The following is a 21,538-nucleotide window of genomic DNA, read 5'->3' as shown; positions in this document are numbered from 1 at the left end:
TTTCCCTGGGCGCAAATGTCGACGGTGCGTGCCACTTGCGGGTCCGGGGAAGTGCCATTTTTCAGACCAGAATTCCAGACGGACGAAGACACCTCCCAGGGTAAAGGTGCCAGGTCAGAAATCGAATTGTCCTTTTCTAGGGTCAATGGTGCCCCATCATTGGCACCTGAGAGTTCAAGGCTGCCACCTTTTCCGTGGGCGCAAACATCAACAGCGCGTACTACTTTCTTGTCCGGGAAAGTGCCGTTTTTCAGCCCTGAATTCCAGACGGATGAAGACTCCTCCCAGGGAAGAGGCTCCCAGGAAAGAAAGCGATTGTTCCATTTCTAGGGTTAATCGGGCCCCATCATTGGCACCTGAGAGCCCAAGGTTGCCTCCTATACCCTGGGCGCAAAGCTCAACCATGCGTGCTACGTGAGGGTCTGGGAAATTGCCGTTTCTCATTCCAGAATTCCAGACCGATGAAGATTCCTCCCAGGGAAAAGGTGCCAGGACAGGAATGGATTTCACCTTTTCCAGGAGTAATGGGGACCTATCATTGGCACCTGAGAGCCGAAGGCTGCAACCTTTTCCCTGAGCGCAAAGCTCGACGGTGCGTGCCACTTGCGTGTCCAGGAATGTGCTGTTTCTCATCCCAGAATTCGAGGCCGATGAAGATTTCTCCCAGGGAAAAGGTGCCAGGACAGAAAGCAATTGTGCCTTTTCTAGGGTTAATGGGGCCCCAAAATTGACACCTGAGAGCCCAAGGCTGCCACCTTTTCCCTGGGCGCAAAGCTCGACGGTGCATACCCTGTGCGGGTCCGGGAAAGGGCCGTTTCTCACCCCAGAATTCCAGGCCAGTGAAGATTTCTCCCTGGGAAAATGTGCCAGGACAGAAAGCGATTGTGCATTTTCTAGGGTTAATGAGGCACCAAAATTGGCAGCTGAGAGCCCAGGGCTACCACCTTTTCCGTGGGCGCAAAGCTCGACGGTGCGTGCCACATGCGGGTAAGCGAAAGAGCGGGTTTCAGCCCAGAATTCAAGACGGACAAAAATTCCTCCCTGGGAAAAGGTGCCAGGACAGAAAGCCATTGTTATTTATCTAGTGTTAACGGGGACCCATCATTGGCACCTGAGAGCCCAAGGCTGCCACCTCTTCCCTGGGCGCAAAGCTAGATGGTGCCTGCCACGTGCAGGTCAGAGAAAGTGCTTTGTTCAGCCCAGGTTGCCAGACGGCTGACGACTCCTCCCAGGGAAAGGGCTCCCAGGACAGAAAGCGATTGTTCCATTTCTAGTGTTAATGGGGGCCCGTCATTGGCATCTGAGAGCCAGAGGTTGCCTCCTTTTCCCTGGGCGCAAAGCACGACAGTGCGTGCCACGTGCTGGTCCCAGAAAGTGCCATTTTACAGCCCAGAATTCCAGACCAATGAAGACTCCTCCCAGGGAAAAGGTGCCAGGACAGAAAGCCATTGTGCTTTTTGTAAAGGTAATGGGGCCCCATCATTGGCACCTGAGAGCCCAAGACTGCCAACTTTTCCCTGGACGCAAAGCTCGATGGTGCTTTTCACTTGCGGGTTTGGGAAAGTGCCGATTCTCAGACCAGAATTCCAAACCGATGAAGATTCCTCCCTGGGAAAAGGTGCCAGGACAGAAAGCCATTGTGCCTTTTGTAGGGGTAATAAGGCCCCATCATTGGCACCTGAGAGCCCAAGGCTGCCCCCTTTTCCCTGGGCACAAAGCTCGACGGTGCGTACCTTGTGCGGGTTTGGGGCAGTGCCATTTTTGAACCCAGATTTCCAGAAGGAAGAAGATTCCTCCCTGGGAAAAAGTGCCAGGACAGAAAGCAAGTGTTATTTTTCTAGTGTTAACGGGGCCCCATCATTGGCACCTGAGAGCCCAAGGCTGCCACCTTTTCCCTGGGTGCAATTGTCGACGGCGCGTGCCACTTGTGGTTCCAGGGAAGTGCCATTTTTCAGCCCAGAATTCCAGACGGACAAAGATACCTCCCAGGGAAAAGGTGCCAGGTCAGAAATCGAATTTTCCTTTTCTAGGGTCAATGGTGCCCCATCATTGGCACCTGAGAGTTCAAGGCTGCCACCTTTTCCGTGGGCGCAAACATCAACGGCGCGTACCACTTTCTTGTCCGGGAAAGTGCCGTTTTTCAGCCCTGAATTCCAGACGGATGAAGACTCCTCCCAGGGAAGAGGCTCCCAGGACAGAAAGCGATTGTTCCATTTCTAGGGTTAATCGGACTCCATCATTGGCACCTGAGAGCCCAAGGTTGCCTCCTATACCCTGGGCGCAAAGCTCGACCATGCGTGCTATGTGAGAGTCCGGGAAATTGCCGTTTCTCATTCCAGAATTCCAAACCGATGAAGATTCCTCCCTGGGAAAGGTGCCAGGACAGAAAGCGATTGTTCCTTTTCTAGGGTTAATGGGGCTCCATCATTGACACCTGAGAGCTCAAGGCTGCAACCTTTTCCCTGAGCGCAAAGCTCAACGGTGCGTGCCACTTGCGGGTCCAGGAATGTGCTGTTTCTCATCCCAGAATTCCAGGCCGATGAAGATTTCTCCCAGGGAAGATGTGCCAGGGCAGAAAGCAATTGTGCCTTTTCTAGGGTTAATGGGGCCCCATCGTTGGCACCTGAGAGCCCAAGGCTGCCACCTTTTCCCTGGGCGGAAAGCTCGACGGTGCCTGCCATGTGCAGGTCAGAGAAAGTGCTTTGTTCAGCCCAGGATTCCAGATGGATGACGACTCCTCCCAGGGAAAAGGCTCTCAGGATAGAAAGTGATTGTTCCATTTCTAGTGTTAATGGGGGCCCGTCATTGGCATCTGAGAGCCAGAGGTTGCCTCCTTTTCCCTGGACGCAAAGCACGACAGTGCGTGCCACGTGCTGGTCCCAGAATGTGCCATTTTACAGCCCAGAATTCCAGACCAATGAAGACTCCTCCTAGGGAAAAAATGCCAGGACAGAAAGCCATTGTGCTTTTTGTAAAGGTAATGGGGCCCCATCATTGGCACCTGAGAGCCCAAGACTGCCACCTTTTCCCTGGACGCAAAGCTCGATGGTGCGTTCCACTTGCGGGACCAGGAAAGTGCCGATTCTCAGACCAGAATTCCAAACCGATGAAGATTCCTCCCTGGGAAAAGGTGCCAGGACAGAAAGCCATTGTGCCTTTTGTAGGGGTAATGGGGCACCATCATTGGCAGCTGAGAGCCTAAGGCTGCCCCCTTTTCCCTGGGCGCAAAGCTCGACAGTGTGTACCTTGTGCTAGTTTGGGGCAGTGCCATTTTGAACCCAGAATTCGAGACGGACGGAGATTCCTCCCTGGGAAAAGGTGCCAGGACAGAAAGCAAGTGTTATTTTTCTAGTGCTAACGGGCCCCATCATTGGGATCTGAGAGCCCAAGGCTGCCACCTTTTCCCTGAGCGCAAAGCTCAACGGAGCGTTCCACGTGCGCCTCCAGGAACGTGCCATTTTTCAGTCCAGAATTCCAGTCCTATGAAGATTCCTCAGAGGGAAAAGGTACCAGGAGACAAAGCCATTGTGTATTTTGTAAAGGTAATTGGGCCCCATCATTGGCACCTGAGAGCCCAAGGCTGCCACCTTTTCCCTGAGCGCAAAGCTCAACGGTGCGTGCCACTTGCGGGTCCAGGAATGTGCTGTTTCTCATCCCAGAATTCCAGGCCGATGAAGATTTCTCCCAGGGAAGATGTGCCAGGGCAGAAAGCAATTGTGCCTTTTCTAGGGTTAATGGGGCCCCATCGTTGGCACCTGAGAGCCCAAGGCTGCCACCTTTTCCCTGGGCGGAAAGCTCGACGGTGCCTGCCATGTGCAGGTCAGAGAAAGTGCTTTGTTCAGCCCAGGATTCCAGATGGATGACGACTCCTCCCAGGGAAAAGGCTCTCAGGACAGAAAGTGATTGTTCCATTTCTAGTGTTAATGGGGGCCCGTCATTGGCATCTGAGAGCCAGAGGTTGCCTCCTTTTCCCTGGACGCAAAGCACGACAGTGCGTGCCACGTGCTGGTCCCAGAATGTGCCATTTTACAGCCCAGAATTCCAGACCAATGAAGACTCCTCCTAGGGAAAAAATGCCAGGACAGAAAGCCATTGTGCTTTTTGTAAAGGTAATGGGGCCCCATCATTGGCACCTGAGAGCCCAAGACTGCCACCTTTTCCCTGGACGCAAAGCTCGATGGTGCGTTCCACTTGCGGGACCAGGAAAGTGCCGATTCTCAGACCAGAATTCCAAACCGATGAAGATTCCTCCCTGGGAAAAGGTGCCAGGACAGAAAGCCATTGTGCCTTTTGTAGGGGTAATGGGGCACCATCATTGGCAGCTGAGAGCCTAAGGCTGCCCCCTTTTCCCTGGGCGCAAAGCTCGACAGTGTGTACCTTGTGCTAGTTTGGGGCAGTGCCATTTTGAACCCAGAATTCGAGACGGACGGAGATTCCTCCCTGGGAAAAGGTGCCAGGACAGAAAGCAAGTGTTATTTTTCTAGTGCTAACGGGCCCCATCATTGGGATCTGAGAGCCCAAGGCTGCCACCTTTTCCCTGAGCGCAAAGCTCAACGGAGCGTTCCACGTGCGCCTCCAGGAACGTGCCATTTTTCAGTCCAGAATTCCAGTCCTATGAAGATTCCTCAGAGGGAAAAGGTACCAGGAGACAAAGCCATTGTGTATTTTGTAAAGGTAATTGGGCCCCATCATTGGCACCTGAGAGCCCAAGGCTGCCACCTTTTCCCTGGGCGCAAATGTCGAGGGTGCGTGCGACTTTGTTGTCTGGGAAAGTGCCGTTTTTTAGCCCAGAATTCTAGATGGATGAAGACTCCTCACAAGGAAATGGTGCCAGGACAGAAAGCGATTGTTCCATTTCTAGGCGAAATCGGGCCCCATCACATGCACCTCAGAGCCTAAGTTTGCCTCGTTTAACCTGGGTGCATAGCTCGACAGTGCGTGCTACGTGTTGGTCCCAGAAGTTGCGGTTTCTCATTCCAGAATTCCAGACCGATGAAGATTCCTCCCTGGGAAAAGGTGCCAGGACTGGAATCGATTTCTCCTTTTCTAGTGTTTATGGGGACACATCATTGGCACCTGAGACCCCAAGGCTGCCACCTTTCCCCTGGGTGCAAAGATCGACGGCGCGTGCCACTTGCGTGTCCGGGGAAGTGCCATTTTTCAGCCCAGAACTCCAGACGGACGAAGATACCTCCCAGGGAAAAGGTGCCAGGTTAGAAATCGAATTGTCCTTTTCTAGGGTCAATGGTGCCCCATCATTGGCACCTGAGAGTTCAAGGCAGCCACCTTTTCCGTGGGCGCAAACATCAACGGCGTGTACCACTTTCTTGCAAGTCGGGGAAGTGCCGTTTTTCAGCCCTGAATTCCAGACGGATGAAGACTCCTCCCAGGGAAGAGGCTCCCAGGACAGAAAGCGATTGTTCCATTTCTAGGGTTAATCGGGCTCCATCATTGGCACCTGAGAGCCCAAGGTTGCCTCCTATACCCTGGGCGCAAAGCTCGACCATGCGTGCTACGTGAGGGTCCGGGAAATTGCCGTTTCTCATTCCAGAATTCCAGACCGATGAAGATTCCTCCCTGGGAAAAGGTGCCAGGACAGGAATCGATTTCTCCTTTTCTAGGGTTAATGGGGCCACATCATTGGCACCTGAGAGCCCAAGGCTGCCACCTTTACCCTGGGCGCAAATGTCGATGGCGCGTGCCACTTGCAGGTCCGGGGAAGTGCCGTTTTTCAACCCAGAATTCCAGACGGACGAAGACACCTCCCAGGGAAAAGGTGCCAGGTCAGAAATCGAATTGTCCTTTTCTAGGGTCAATGGTGCCCCATCATTGGCACCTCAGAGTTTAAGGCTGCCACCTTTTCCGTGGGCGCAAACATCAACGGCGCGTACCACTTTCTTGTCCGGGAATGTGCCGTTTTTCAGCCCTGAATTCCAGACGGATGAAGACTCCTCACAGGGAAGAGGCTCCCAGGAAAGAAAGCGATTGTTCCATTTCTAGGGTTAATCGGGCCCCATCATTGGCACCTGAGAGCCCAAGGTTGCCTCCTATACCCTGGGCGCAAAGCTCGACCATGCGTGCTACGTGAGGGTCCGGGAAATTGCCGTTTCTCATTCCAGAATTCCAGACCGATGAAGATTCCTCCCTGGGAAAAGGTGCCAGGACAGGAATCGATTTCTCCTTTTCTAGGGTTAATGGGGCCACATCATTGGCACCTGAGAGCCCAAGGCTGCCACCTTTACCCTGGGCGCAAATGTCGATGGCGCGTGCCACTTGCAGGTCCGGGGAAATGCCGTTTTTCAACCCAGAATTCCAGACGGACGAAGACACCTCCCAGGGAAAAGGTGCCAGGTCAGAAATCGAATTGTCCTTTTCTAGGGTCAATGGTGCCCCATCATTGGCACCTCAGAGTTTAAGGCTGCCACCTTTTCCGTGGGCGCAAACATCAACGGCGCGTACCACTTTCTTGTCCGGGAATGTGCCGTTTTTCAGCCCTGAATTCCAGACGGATGAAGACTCCTCACAGGGAAGAGGCTCCCAGGAAAGAAAGCGATTGTTCCATTTCTAGGGTTAATCGGGCCCCATCATTGGCACCTGAGAGCCCAAGGTTGCCTCCTATACCCTGGGCGCAAAGCTCGACCATGCGTGCTACGTGAGGGTCCGGGAAATTGCCGTTTCTCATTCCAGAATTCCAGACCGATGAAGACTCCTCCCAGGGAAAAGGTGCCAGGACAGAAAGCCATTGTGCATTTTGTAAAGGTAATGGGGCCCCATCATTGACACCTGAGAGCCCAAGACTGCCCCCTTTTCCCTGGGCGCAAAGCTCGACGCTGTGTACCTTGTGCGGTTTGGGGCAGTGCCATTTTTAACCCAGATTTCCAGACGGACGGAGATTCCTCCCTGGGAAAAGGTGCCAGGACAGAAAGCAAGTGTTATTTTTCTAATGTTAACGGGGCCCCATCATTGGCACCTGAGAGCCCAAGGTTGCCACCTTTTGCCTGGGCGCAAATGTCGTTGGCGCGTGCCACTTGCGGGTCCCAGAAAGTGCCATTTTTCAACCCAGAATTCCCTACGGACGAAGACACCTCCCAGGGAAAAGGTGCCAGGTCAGAAATCGAATTGTCCTTTTCTAGGGTCAATGGGGCCCCATCATTGGCACCTGAGAGCCCAAGACTGCCAACTTTTCCCTGGACGCAAAGCTCGATGGTGCGTTCCACTTGCGGGTCCAGAAAAGTGCCGATTCTCAGACCAGAATTCCAAACCGATGAAGATTCCTCCCTGGGAAAAGGTGCCAGGACAGAAAGCCATTGTGCCTTTTGTAGGGGTAATGGGACACCATCATTGGCAGCTGAGAGCCCAAGGCTGCCTCCTTTTCCCTGGGCGCAAAGGTCGACGGTGTGTACCTTGTGCGGGTTTGGGGCAGTGCCATTTTTGAACCCAAATTTCCAGACGGACGAAGATTCCTCCCTGGGAAAAGGTGCCAGGACAGAAAGAAAGTGTTATTTTTCTAGTGTTAACGGGGCCCTATCATTGGCACCTTAGAGCCCAAGGCTGCCACCTTTTCCCTGGGCGCAAATGTCGAGGGTGTGTGCCACTTTCTTGTCTGGGAATGTGCCATTTTTTAGCCCAGAATTCTAGACGGATGAAGATTCCTCCCAGGGAAAAGATGCCAGAACAGAAAGCGATTGTTCCATTTCTAGGCGAAATCGCGCCCTGTCACAGGCACCTGAGAGCCCAAGCTTACCTCCTTTAACCTGGGTGCAAAGCTCGACGGTGCGTGCTACCTGAGGGTCCAGGAAATTGCGGTTTCTCATTCCAGAATTCCAGACCGATGAAGATTCCTCCCTGGGAAAAGGTGCCAGGACAGAAAGCCATTGTTCTTTTTCTAGGGTTAATGGGGCCCCATCATTGGCACCTGAGAGTTCAAGGCTGCCACCTTTTGCCTGGGCACAAAGCTCGACGGTGCGTTCCACTTGCAGGTCCGGGAAATGCCGTTTTTCAGCCCAGAATTCCAGACGGACGAAAATTCCTCCCGGGGAAAAGGTGCCAGGACAGAAAGCCATTGTTATTTATCTAGTGTTAACGGGGACCCATCACTGGCACCTGAGAGCCCAAGGCTGCCACCTTTTCCCTGGGCGCAAAGCTAGATGGTGCCTGCCACGTGCAGGTCAGAGAAAGACCTTTGTTTAGCCCAGGATTCCAGACGGCTGATGACTCCTCCCAGGGAAAGGGCTCCCAGGACAGAAAGCGATTGTTCCATTTCTAGTGTTAATGGGGGCCCGTCATTGGCATCAGAGAGCCAGAGGTTGCCTCCTTTTCCCTGGGCGCAAAGCACGACAGTGCGTGCCACGTGCTGGTCCCAGAAAGTGCCATTTTACAGCCCAGAATTCCAGACCAATGAAGACTCCTCCCAGGGAAAAGGTGCCAGGACAGAAAGCCATTGTGCTTTTTGTAAAGGTAATGGGGCCCCATCATTGGCACCTGAGAGCCCAAGACTGCCACCTTTTCCCTGGACGCAAAGCTCGATGGTGCGTTCCACTTGCAGGTCCAGGAAAGTGACGATTCTCAGACCAGAATTCCAAGCCGATGAAGATTCCTCCCTGGGAAAAGGTGCCAGGACAGAAAGCCATTGTGCCTTTTGTAGGGGTAATGGGGCACCATCATTGCCACCTGAGAGCCCAAGGCTGCCCCCTTTTTTCTGGGCACAAAGCTCGACGGTGCGTACCTTGTGCGGGTTTGGGGCAGTGCCATTTTTGAACCCAGATTTCCAGAAGGAAGAAGATTCCTCCCTGGGAAAAGGTGCCAGGACAGAAAGCAAGTGTTATTTTTCTAGTGTTAACGGGGCCCCATCATTGGCACCTGAGAGCCCAAGGCTGCCACCTTTTGCCTGGGTGCAAATGTCGACGGCGCGTGCCACTTGCGGGTCCAGGGAAGTGCCATTTTTCAGCCCAGAATTCCAGACGGACAAAGATACCTCCCAGGGAAAAGGTGCCAGGTCAGAAATCGAATTTTCCTTTTCTAGGGTCAATGGTGCCCCATCATTGGCACCTGAGAGTTCAAGGCTGCCACCTTTTCCGTGGGCGCAAACATCAACGGCGCGTACCACTTTCTTGTCCGGGAAAGTGCCGTTTTTCAGCCCTGAATTCCAGACGGATGAAGACTCCTCCCAGGGAAGAGGCTCCCAGGACAGAAAGCGATTGTTCCATTTCTAGGGTTAATCGGGCCCCATCATTGGCACCTGAGAGCCCAAGGTTGCCTCCTATACCCTGGGCGCAAAGCTCAACCATGCGTGCTACGTGAGGGTCTGGGAAATTGCCGTTTCTCATTCCAGAATTCCAGACCGATGAAGATTCCTCCCAGGGAAAAGGTGCCAGGACAGGAATGGATTTCACCTTTTCCAGGAGTAATGGGGACCTATCATTGGCACCTGAGAGCCGAAGGCTGCAACCTTTTCCCTGAGCGCAAAGCTCGACGGTGCGTGCCACTTGCGTGTCCAGGAATGTGCTGTTTCTCATCCCAGAATTCGAGGCCGATGAAGATTTCTCCCAGGGAAAAGGTGCCAGGACAGAAAGCAATTGTGCCTTTTCTAGGGTTAATGGGGCCCCAAAATTGACACCTGAGAGCCCAAGGCTGCCACCTTTTCCCTGGGCGCAAAGCTCGACGGTGCATACCCTGTGCGGGTCCGGGAAAGGGCCGTTTCTCACCCCAGAATTCCAGGCCAGTGAAGATTTCTCCCTGGGAAAATGTGCCAGGACAGAAAGCGATTGTGCATTTTCTAGGGTTAATGAGGCACCAAAATTGGCAGCTGAGAGCCCAGGGCTACCACCTTTTCCGTGGGCGCAAAGCTCGACGGTGCGTGCCACATGCGGGTAAGCGAAAGAGCGGGTTTCAGCCCAGAATTCAAGACGGACGAAAATTCCTCCCTGGGAAAAGGTGCCAGGACAGAAAGCCATTGTTATTTATCTAGTGTTAACGGGGACCCATCATTGGCACCTGAGAGCCCAAGGCTGCCACCTCTTCCCTGGGCGCAAAGCTAGATGGTGCCTGCCACGTGCAGGTCAGAGAAAGTGCTTTGTTCAGCCCAGGTTGCCAGACGGCTGACGACTCCTCCCAGGGAAAGGGCTCCCAGGACAGAAAGCGATTGTTCCATTTCTAGTGTTAATGGGGGCCCGTCATTGGCATCTGAGAGCCAGAGGTTGCCTCCTTTTCCCTGGGCGCAAAGCACGACAGTGCGTGCCACGTGCTGGTCCCAGAAAGTGCCATTTTACAGCCCAGAATTCCAGACCAATGAAGACTCCTCCCAGGGAAAAGGTGCCAGGACAGAAAGCCATTGTGCTTTTTGTAAAGGTAATGGGGCCCCATCATTGGCACCTGAGAGCCCAAGACTGCCAACTTTTCCCTGGACGCAAAGCTCGATGGTGCTTTTCACTTGCGGGTTTGGGAAAGTGCCGATTCTCAGACCAGAATTCCAAACCGATGAAGATTCCTCCCTGGGAAAAGGTGCCAGGACAGAAAGCCATTGTGCCTTTTGTAGGGGTAATAAGGCCCCATCATTGGCACCTGAGAGCCCAAGGCTGCCCCCTTTTCCCTGGGCACAAAGCTCGACGGTGCGTACCTTGTGCGGGTTTGGGGCAGTGCCATTTTTGAACCCAGATTTCCAGAAGGAAGAAGATTCCTCCCTGGGAAAAAGTGCCAGGACAGAAAGCAAGTGTTATTTTTCTAGTGTTAACGGGGCCCCATCATTGGCACCTGAGAGCCCAAGGCTGCCACCTTTTCCCTGGGTGCAATTGTCGACGGCGCGTGCCACTTGTGGTTCCAGGGAAGTGCCATTTTTCAGCCCAGAATTCCAGACGGACAAAGATACCTCCCAGGGAAAAGGTGCCAGGTCAGAAATCGAATTTTCCTTTTCTAGGGTCAATGGTGCCCCATCATTGGCACCTGAGAGTTCAAGGCTGCCACCTTTTCCGTGGGCGCAAACATCAACGGCGCGTACCAATTTCTTGTCCGGGAAAGTGCCGTTTTTCAGCCCTGAATTCCAGACGGATGAAGACTCCTCCCAGGGAAGAGGCTCCCAGGACAGAAAGCGATTGTTCCATTTCTAGGGTTAATCGGACTCCATCATTGGCACCTGAGAGCCCAAGGTTGCCTCCTATACCCTGGGCGCAAAGCTCGACCATGCGTGCTACGTGAGAGTCCGGGAAATTGCCGTTTCTCATTCCAGAATTCCAAACCGATGAAGATTCCTCCCTGGGAAAGGTGCCAGGACAGAAAGCGATTGTTCCTTTTCTAGGGTTAATGGGGCTCCATCATTGACACCTGAGAGCTCAAGGCTGCAACCTTTTCCCTGAGCGCAAAGCTCAACGGTGCGTGCCACTTGCGGGTCCAGGAATGTGCTGTTTCTCATCCCAGAATTCCAGGCCGATGAAGATTTCTCCCAGGGAAGATGTGCCAGGGCAGAAAGCAATTGTGCCTTTTCTAGGGTTAATGGGGCCCCATCGTTGGCACCTGAGAGCCCAAGGCTGCCACCTTTTCCCTGGGCGGAAAGCTCGACGGTGCCTGCCATGTGCAGGTCAGAGAAAGTGCTTTGTTCAGCCCAGGATTCCAGATGGATGACGACTCCTCCCAGGGAAAAGGCTCTCAGGATAGAAAGTGATTGTTCCATTTCTAGTGTTAATGGGGGCCCGTCATTGGCATCTGAGAGCCAGAGGTTGCCTCCTTTTCCCTGGACGCAAAGCACGACAGTGCGTGCCACGTGCTGGTCCCAGAATGTGCCATTTTACAGCCCAGAATTCCAGACCAATGAAGACTCCTCCTAGGGAAAAAATGCCAGGACAGAAAGCCATTGTGCTTTTTGTAAAGGTAATGGGGCCCCATCATTGGCACCTGAGAGCCCAAGACTGCCACCTTTTCCCTGGACGCAAAGCTCGATGGTGCGTTCCACTTGCGGGACCAGGAAAGTGCCGATTCTCAGACCAGAATTCCAAACCGATGAAGATTCCTCCCTGGGAAAAGGTGCCAGGACAGAAAGCCATTGTGCCTTTTGTAGGGGTAATGGGGCACCATCATTGGCAGCTGAGAGCCTAAGGCTGCCCCCTTTTCCCTGGGCGCAAAGCTCGACAGTGTGTACCTTGTGCTAGTTTGGGGCAGTGCCATTTTGAACCCAGAATTCGAGACGGACGGAGATTCCTCCCTGGGAAAAGGTGCCAGGACAGAAAGCAAGTGTTATTTTTCTAGTGCTAACGGGCCCCATCATTGGGATCTGAGAGCCCAAGGCTGCCACCTTTTCCCTGAGCGCAAAGCTCAACGGAGCGTTCCACGTGCGCCTCCAGGAACGTGCCATTTTTCAGTCCAGAATTCCAGTCCTATGAAGATTCCTCAGAGGGAAAAGGTACCAGGAGACAAAGCCATTGTGTATTTTGTAAAGGTAATTGGGCCCCATCATTGGCACCTGAGAGCCCAAGGCTGCCACCTTTTCCCTGAGCGCAAAGCTCAACGGTGCGTGCCACTTGCGGGTCCAGGAATGTGCTGTTTCTCATCCCAGAATTCCAGGCCGATGAAGATTTCTCCCAGGGAAGATGTGCCAGGGCAGAAAGCAATTGTGCCTTTTCTAGGGTTAATGGGGCCCCATCGTTGGCACCTGAGAGCCCAAGGCTGCCACCTTTTCCCTGGGCGGAAAGCTCGACGGTGCCTGCCATGTGCAGGTCAGAGAAAGTGCTTTGTTCAGCCCAGGATTCCAGATGGATGACGACTCCTCCCAGGGAAAAGGCTCTCAGGATAGAAAGTGATTGTTCCATTTCTAGTGTTAATGGGGGCCCGTCATTGGCATCTGAGAGCCAGAGGTTGCCTCCTTTTCCCTGGACGCAAAGCACGACAGTGCGTGCCACGTGCTGGTCCCAGAATGTGCCATTTTACAGCCCAGAATTCCAGACCAATGAAGACTCCTCCTAGGGAAAAAATGCCAGGACAGAAAGCCATTGTGCTTTTTGTAAAGGTAATGGGGCCCCATCATTGGCACCTGAGAGCCCAAGACTGCCACCTTTTCCCTGGACGCAAAGCTCGATGGTGCGTTCCACTTGCGGGACCAGGAAAGTGCCGATTCTCAGACCAGAATTCCAAACCGATGAAGATTCCTCCCTGGGAAAAGGTGCCAGGACAGAAAGCCATTGTGCCTTTTGTAGGGGTAATGGGGCACCATCATTGGCAGCTGAGAGCCTAAGGCTGCCCCCTTTTCCCTGGGCGCAAAGCTCGACAGTGTGTACCTTGTGCTAGTTTGGGGCAGTGCCATTTTGAACCCAGAATTCGAGACGGACGGAGATTCCTCCCTGGGAAAAGGTGCCAGGACAGAAAGCAAGTGTTATTTTTCTAGTGCTAACGGGCCCCATCATTGGGATCTGAGAGCCCAAGGCTGCCACCTTTTCCCTGAGCGCAAAGCTCAACGGAGCGTTCCACGTGCGCCTCCAGGAACGTGCCATTTTTCAGTCCAGAATTCCAGTCCTATGAAGATTCCTCAGAGGGAAAAGGTACCAGGAGACAAAGCCATTGTGTATTTTGTAAAGGTAATTGGGCCCCATCATTGGCACCTGAGAGCCCAAGGCTGCCACCTTTTCCCTGGGCGCAAATGTCGAGGGTGCGTGCGACTTTGTTGTCTGGGAAAGTGCCGTTTTTTAGCCCAGAATTCTAGATGGATGAAGACTCCTCACAAGGAAATGGTGCCAGGACAGAAAGCGATTGTTCCATTTCTAGGCGAAATCGGGCCCCATCACATGCACCTCAGAGCCTAAGTTTGCCTCGTTTAACCTGGGTGCATAGCTCGACAGTGCGTGCTACGTGTTGGTCCCAGAAGTTGCGGTTTCTCATTCCAGAATTCCAGACCGATGAAGATTCCTCCCTGGGAAAAGGTGCCAGGACTGGAATCGATTTCTCCTTTTCTAGTGTTTATGGGGACACATCATTGGCACCTGAGACCCCAAGGCTGCCACCTTTCCCCTGGGTGCAAAGATCGACGGCGCGTGCCACTTGCGTGTCCGGGGAAGTGCCATTTTTCAGCCCAGAACTCCAGACGGACGAAGATACCTCCCAGGGAAAAGGTGCCAGGTTAGAAATCGAATTGTCCTTTTCTAGGGTCAATGGTGCCCCATCATTGGCACCTGAGAGTTCAAGGCAGCCACCTTTTCCGTGGGCGCAAACATCAACGGCGTGTACCACTTTCTTGCAAGTCGGGGAAGTGCCGTTTTTCAGCCCTGAATTCCAGACGGATGAAGACTCCTCCCAGGGAAGAGGCTCCCAGGACAGAAAGCGATTGTTCCATTTCTAGGGTTAATCGGGCTCCATCATTGGCACCTGAGAGCCCAAGGTTGCCTCCTATACCCTGGGCGCAAAGCTCGACCATGCGTGCTACGTGAGGGTCCGGGAAATTGCCGTTTCTCATTCCAGAATTCCAGACCGATGAAGATTCCTCCCTGGGAAAAGGTGCCAGGACAGGAATCGATTTCTCCTTTTCTAGGGTTAATGGGGCCACATCATTGGCACCTGAGAGCCCAAGGCTGCCACCTTTACCCTGGGCGCAAATGTCGATGGCGCGTGCCACTTGCAGGTCCGGGGAAGTGCCGTTTTTCAACCCAGAATTCCAGACGGACGAAGACACCTCCCAGGGAAAAGGTGCCAGGTCAGAAATCGAATTGTCCTTTTCTAGGGTCAATGGTGCCCCATCATTGGCACCTCAGAGTTTAAGGCTGCCACCTTTTCCGTGGGCGCAAACATCAACGGCGCGTACCACTTTCTTGTCCGGGAATGTGCCGTTTTTCAGCCCTGAATTCCAGACGGATGAAGACTCCTCACAGGGAAGAGGCTCCCAGGAAAGAAAGCGATTGTTCCATTTCTAGGGTTAATCGGGCCCCATCATTGGCACCTGAGAGCCCAAGGTTGCCTCCTATACCCTGGGCGCAAAGCTCGACCATGCGTGCTACGTGAGGGTCCGGGAAATTGCCGTTTCTCATTCCAGAATTCCAGACCGATGAAGATTCCTCCCTGGGAAAAGGTGCCAGGACAGGAATCGATTTCTCCTTTTCTAGGGTTAATGGGGCCACATCATTGGCACCTGAGAGCCCAAGGCTGCCACCTTTACCCTGGGCGCAAATGTCGATGGCGCGTGCCACTTGCAGGTCCGGGGAAATGCCGTTTTTCAACCCAGAATTCCAGACGGACGAAGACACCTCCCAGGGAAAAGGTGCCAGGTCAGAAATCGAATTGTCCTTTTCTAGGGTCAATGGTGCCCCATCATTGGCACCTCAGAGTTTAAGGCTGCCACCTTTTCCGTGGGCGCAAACATCAACGGCGCGTACCACTTTCTTGTCCGGGAATGTGCCGTTTTTCAGCCCTGAATTCCAGACGGATGAAGACTCCTCACAGGGAAGAGGCTCCCAGGAAAGAAAGCGATTGTTCCATTTCTAGGGTTAATCGGGCCCCATCATTGGCACCTGAGAGCCCAAGGTTGCCTCCTATACCCTGGGCGCAAAGCTCGACCATGCGTGCTACGTGAGGGTCCGGGAAATTGCCGTTTCTCATTCCAGAATTCCAGACCGATGAAGACTCCTCCCAGGGAAAAGGTGCCAGGACAGAAAGCCATTGTGCATTTTGTAAAGGTAATGGGGCCCCATCATTGACACCTGAGAGCCCAAGACTGCCCCCTTTTCCCTGGGCGCAAAGCTCGACGCTGTGTACCTTGTGCGGTTTGGGGCAGTGCCATTTTTAACCCAGATTTCCAGACGGACGGAGATTCCTCCCTGGGAAAAGGTGCCAGGACAGAAAGCAAGTGTTATTTTTCTAATGTTAACGGGGCCCCATCATTGGCACCTGAGAGCCCAAGGTTGCCACCTTTTGCCTGGGCGCAAATGTCGTTGGCGCGTGCCACTTGCGGGTCCCAGAAAGTGCCATTTTTCAACCCAGAATTCCCTACGGACGAAGACACCTCCCAGGGAAAAGGTGCCAGGTCAGAAATCGAATTGTCCTTTTCTAGGGTCAATGGGGCCCCATCATTGGCACCTGAGAGCCCAAGACTGCCAACTTTTCCCTGGACGCAAAGCTCGATGGTGCGTTCCACTTGCGGGTCCAGAAAAGTGCCGATTCTCAGACCAGAATTCCAAACCGATGAAGATTCCTCCCTGGGAAAAGGTGCCAGGACAGAAAGCCATTGTGCCTTTTGTAGGGGTAATGGGACACCATCATTGGCAGCTGAGAGCCCAAGGCTGCCTCCTTTTCCCTGGGCGCAAAGGTCGACGGTGTGTACCTTGTGCGGGTTTGGGGCAGTGCCATTTTTGAACCCAAATTTCCAGACGGACGAAGATTCCTCCCTGGGAAAAGGTGCCAGGACAGAAAGAAAGTGTTATTTTTCTAGTGTTAACGGGGCCCTATCATTGGCACCTTAGAGCCCAAGGCTGCCACCTTTTCCCTGGGCGCAAATGTCGAGGGTGTGTGCCACTTTCTTGTCTGGGAATGTGCCATTTTTTAGCCCAGAATTCTAGACGGATGAAGATTCCTCCCAGGGAAAAGATGCCAGAACAGAAAGCGATTGTTCCATTTCTAGGCGAAATCGCGCCCTGTCACAGGCACCTGAGAGCCCAAGCTTACCTCCTTTAACCTGGGTGCAAAGCTCGACGGTGCGTGCTACCTGAGGGTCCAGGAAATTGCGGTTTCTCATTCCAGAATTCCAGACCGATGAAGATTCCTCCCTGGGAAAAGGTGCCAGGACAGAAAGCCATTGTTCTTTTTCTAGGGTTAATGGGGCCCCATCATTGGCACCTGAGAGTTCAAGGCTGCCACCTTTTGCCTGGGCACAAAGCTCGACGGTGCGTTCCACTTGCAGGTCCGGGAAATGCCGTTTTTCAGCCCAGAATTCCAGACGGACGAAAATTCCTCCCAGGGAAAAGGTGCCAGGACAGAAAGCCATTGTTATTTATCTAGTGTTAACGGGGACCCATCACTGGCACCTGAGAGCCCAAGGCTGCCACCTTTTCCCTGGGCGCAAAGCTAGATGGTGCCTGCCACGTGCAGGTCAGAGAAAGACCTTTGTTTAGCCCAGGATTCCAGACGGCTGATGACTCCTCCCAGGGAAAGGGCTCCCAGGACAGAAAGCGATTGTTCCATTTCTAGTGTTAATGGGGGCCCGTCATTGGCATCAGAGAGCCAGAGGTTGCCTCCTTTTCCCTGGGCGCAAAGCACGACAGTGCGTGCCACGTGCTGGTCCCAGAAAGTGCCATTTTACAGCCCAGAATTCCAGACCAATGAAGACTCCTCCCAGGGAAAAGGTGCCAGGACAGAAAGCCATTGTGCTTTTTGTAAAGGTAATGGGGCCCCATCATTGGCACCTGAGAGCCCAAGACTGCCACCTTTTCCCTGGACGCAAAGCTCGATGGTGCGTTCCACTTGCAGGTCCAGGAAAGTGACGATTCTCAGACCAGAATTCCAAGCCGATGAAGATTCCTCCCTGGGAAAAGGTGCCAGGACAGAAAGCCATTGTGCCTTTTGTAGGGGTAATGGGGCACCATCATTGCCACCTGAGAGCCCAAGGCTGCCCCCTTTTTTCTGGGCACAAAGCTCGACGGTGCGTACCTTGTGCGGGTTTGGGGCAGTGCCATTTTTGAACCCAGATTTCCAGAAGGAAGAAGATTCCTCCCTGGGAAAAGGTGCCAGGACAGAAAGCAAGTGTTATTTTTCTAGTGTTAACGGGGCCCCATCATTGGCACCTGAGAGCCCAAGGCTGCCACCTTTTGCCTGGGTGCAAATGTCGACGGCGCGTGCCACTTGCGGGTCCAGGGAAGTGCCATTTTTCAGCCCAGAATTCCAGACGGACAAAGATACCTCCCAGGGAAAAGGTGCCAGGTCAGAAATCGAATTTTCCTTTTCTAGGGTCAATGGTGCCCCATCATTGGCACCTGAGAGTTCAAGGCTGCCACCTTTTCCGTGGGCGCAAACATCAACGGCGCGTACCACTTTCTTGTCCGGGAAAGTGCCGTTTTTCAGCCCTGAATTCCAGACGGATGAAGACTCCTCCCAGGGAAGAGGCTCCCAGGACAGAAAGCGATTGTTCCATTTCTAGGGTTAATCGGACTCCATCATTGGCACCTGAGAGCCCAATGTTGCCGCCTATACCCTGGGCGCAAAGCTTGACCATGCGTGCTACGTGAGGGTCCGGGAAATTGCCGTTTCTCATTCCAGAATTCCAAACCGATGAAGATTCCTCCCTGGGAAAGGTGCCAGGACAGAAAGCGATTGTTCCTTTTCTAGGGTTAATGGGGCTCCATCATTGACACCTGAGAGCTCAAGGCTGCAACCTTTTCCCTGAGCGCAAAGCTCAACGGTGCGTGCCACTTGCGGGTCCAGGAATGTGCTGTTTCTCATCCCAGAATTCCAGGCCGATGAAGATTTCTCCCAGGGAAGATGTGCCAGGGCAGAAAGCAATTGTGCCTTTTCTAGGGTTAATGGGGCCCCAAAATTGACACCTGAGAGCCCAAGGCTGCCACCTTTTCCCTGGGCGCAAAGCTCGACGGTGCCTGCCACATGCAGGTCAGAGAAAGTGCTTTGTTCAGCCCAGGATTCCAGATGGATGACGACTCCTTCCAGGGAAAAGGCTCTCAGGATAGAAAGTGATTGTTCCATTTCTAGTGTTAATGGGGGCCCGTCATTGGCATCTGAGAGCCAGAGGTTGCCTCCTTTTCCCTGGGCGCAAAGCACGACAGTGCGTGCCACGTGCTGGTCCCAGAAAGTGCCATTTTACAGCCCAGAATTCCAGACCAATGAAGACTCCTCCTAGGGAAAAGGTGCCAGGACAGAAAGCCATTGTGCTTTTTGTAAAGGTAATGGGGCCCCATCATTGGCACCTGAGAGCCCAAGACTGCCACCTTTTCCCTGGACGCAAAGCTCGATGGTGCGTTCCACTTGCGGGACCAGGAAAGTGCCGATTCTCAGACCAGAATTCCAAACCGATGAAGATTCCTCCCTGGGAAAAGGTGCCAGGACAGAAAGCCATTGTGCCTTTTGTAGGGGTAATGGGGCACCATCATTGGCACCTGAGAGCCCAAGGCTGCCACCTTTTGCCTGGGCACAAAGCTCGACGGTGTGTACCTTGTGCGAGTTTGGAGCAGTGCCATTTTTGAACCCAGATTTCCAGACAGAAAAGGATTCCTCCCTGAGAAAAGGTGCCAGGACAGAAAGCGATTGTTATTTATCTAGTGTTAACGGGGCCCCATCATTGGCACCTGAGAGCCCAAGGTTGCCACCTTTTCCCTGGGCGCAAAGCTAGATGGTGCCTGCCACGTGCAGGTCAGAGAAAGTGCTTTGTTCAGCCCAGAATTCCAGACGGATGACGACTCCTCCCAGGGAAAAGGCTCCCAAGACAGAAAGCGATTGTTCCATTTCTAGTGTTAATGGGGGCCCGTCATTGGCATCTGAGAGCCAGAGGTTGCCTCCTTTTCCCTGGGCGCAAAGCACGACAGTGCGTGCCACGTGCTGGTCCCAGAAAGTGCCATTTTACAGCCCAGAATTCCAGACCAATGAAGACTCCTCCCAGGGAAAAGGTGCCAGGACAGAAAGCCATTGTGCTTTTTGTAAAGGTAATGGGGCCCCATCATTGGCACCTGAGAGCCTAAGACTGCCACCTTTTCCCTGGACGCAAAGCTCGATGGTGCGTTCCACTTGCGGGTCGAAGAAAGTGCCGATTCTCAGTCCAGAATTCCAAACCGATGAAAACTCCTCCCTGGGAAAAGGTGCCAGGACAGAAAGCAAGTGTTATTTTTCTAGTGTTAACGGGGCCCTATCATTGGCACCTGAGAGCCCAAGGCTGCCACCTTTTGCCTGGGCGCAAATATCGACAGCGTGTGCCACTTGCAGGTCCGGGGAAGTGCCATTTTTCAGCCCAGAATTCCAGACGGACGAAGACACCTCCCAGGGAAAAGGTGCCAGGTCAGAAATCGAATTGTCCTTTTCCAGGGTCAATGGTGCCCCATCATTGGCACCTGAGAGTTCAAGGCTGCCACCTTTTCCCTGGGCGCAAACATCAACAGCGCGTACCACTTTCTTGTCCGGGAAAGTGCCGTTTTTCAGTACTGAATTCCAGACGGATGAAGACTCCTCACAGGGAAGAGGCTCCCAGGACAGAAAGCGATTGTTCCATTTCTAGGGTTAATCGCGCCCCATCATTGGCACCTGAGAGCCCAAGGTTGCCTCCTATACCCTGGGTGCAAAGCTCGACCATGCGTGCTACATGAGGGTCCGGGAAATTGCGGTTTCTCATTCCAGAATTCCAGACCGATGAAGATTCCTCCCTGGGAAAAGGTGCCAGGACAGGAATCGATTTCTCCTTTACTAGGAGTAATGGGGACCCATCATTGGCACCTGAGAGCCGAAGGCTGCAACCTTTTCCCTGAGTGCAAAGCTCGACGGTGCGTTCCACTTGCGGGTCCAGGAATGTGCTCTTTCTCATCCCAGAATTCGAGGCCGCTGAAGATTTCTCCCAGGGAAAAGGTGCCAGGACAGAAAGCGATTGTACCTTTTCTAGGGTTAATGGGGCCCCAAAATTGACACCTGAGAGCCCAAGGCTGCCACCTTTTCCCTGGGCGCAAATCTCGACGGAGCGTTCCACGTGCGGGTCGGGGAAAGTGCCATTTTTCAGCCCAGAATTCCAGACCGATGAAGATTCCTCAGAGGGAAAAGGTACCAGGAGACAAAGCCATTGTGTATTTTGTAATGCTAATTGGGCCCCATCATTGGCACCTGAGAGCCCAAGGCTACCACCTTTTCCCTGGGTGCAAAGCTCGACGGTGCATACTTTGTGCGGGTCCGGGAAAGGGCCATTTTTCAGCCCAGAATTCCAGACAAAAGTCGATTCCTCTCTGGGAAAAGGTGTAAGGACAGAAAGCCATTGTGCCTTTTCTAGGGTCAATGGGGCCCCATCTTTGGCACCTGAGAGCCCAAGGCTGCCAACTTTTCCCTGGGCGCAAAGCTCGACGGTGCGTGCCACATGCAGGTAAGGGAAAGAGCCGTTTTCAGCCCAGAATTCCAGAGCGATGAAGATTCCTCCCTGGGAAAAGGTGCCAGGACAGAAAGCGATTGTTCTTTTTCTAGGGGTAATGGGGCCCATCATTGGCACCTGAGAGCCCAAGGCTGCCAACTTTTGCCTGGGCGCAAAGCTCGACGGTGCGTTCCACTTGCGGATCCGGGGAAGTGCCGTTTTTCAGCCCAGAATTCCAGACGGACGAAAATTCCTCCCAGGGAAAAGGTGCCAGGACAGAAAGCGATTGTTATTTATCTAGTGTTAACGGGCACCCATCACTGGCACCTGAGGGCCCAAGGCTGCCACCTTTTCCCTGGGCGCAAAGCTAGATGGTGCCTGCCACGTGCAGGTCAGAGAAAGTGCTTTGTTCAGCCCAGAATTCCAGACAGATGATGACTCCTCCCCGGGAAAAGGCTCCCAGGACAGAAAGCGATTGTTCCATTTCTAGTCTTAAAGGGGGCCCGTCATTGGCATCTGAGAGCCAGAGGTTGC

This window comes from Pithys albifrons, chromosome 20, assembly GCF_047495875.1.
Source record: "Pithys albifrons albifrons isolate INPA30051 chromosome 20, PitAlb_v1, whole genome shotgun sequence".
NCBI lineage: Eukaryota > Metazoa > Chordata > Aves > Passeriformes > Thamnophilidae > Pithys > Pithys albifrons.
Note: the sequence above shows the minus strand (reverse complement) of the source record.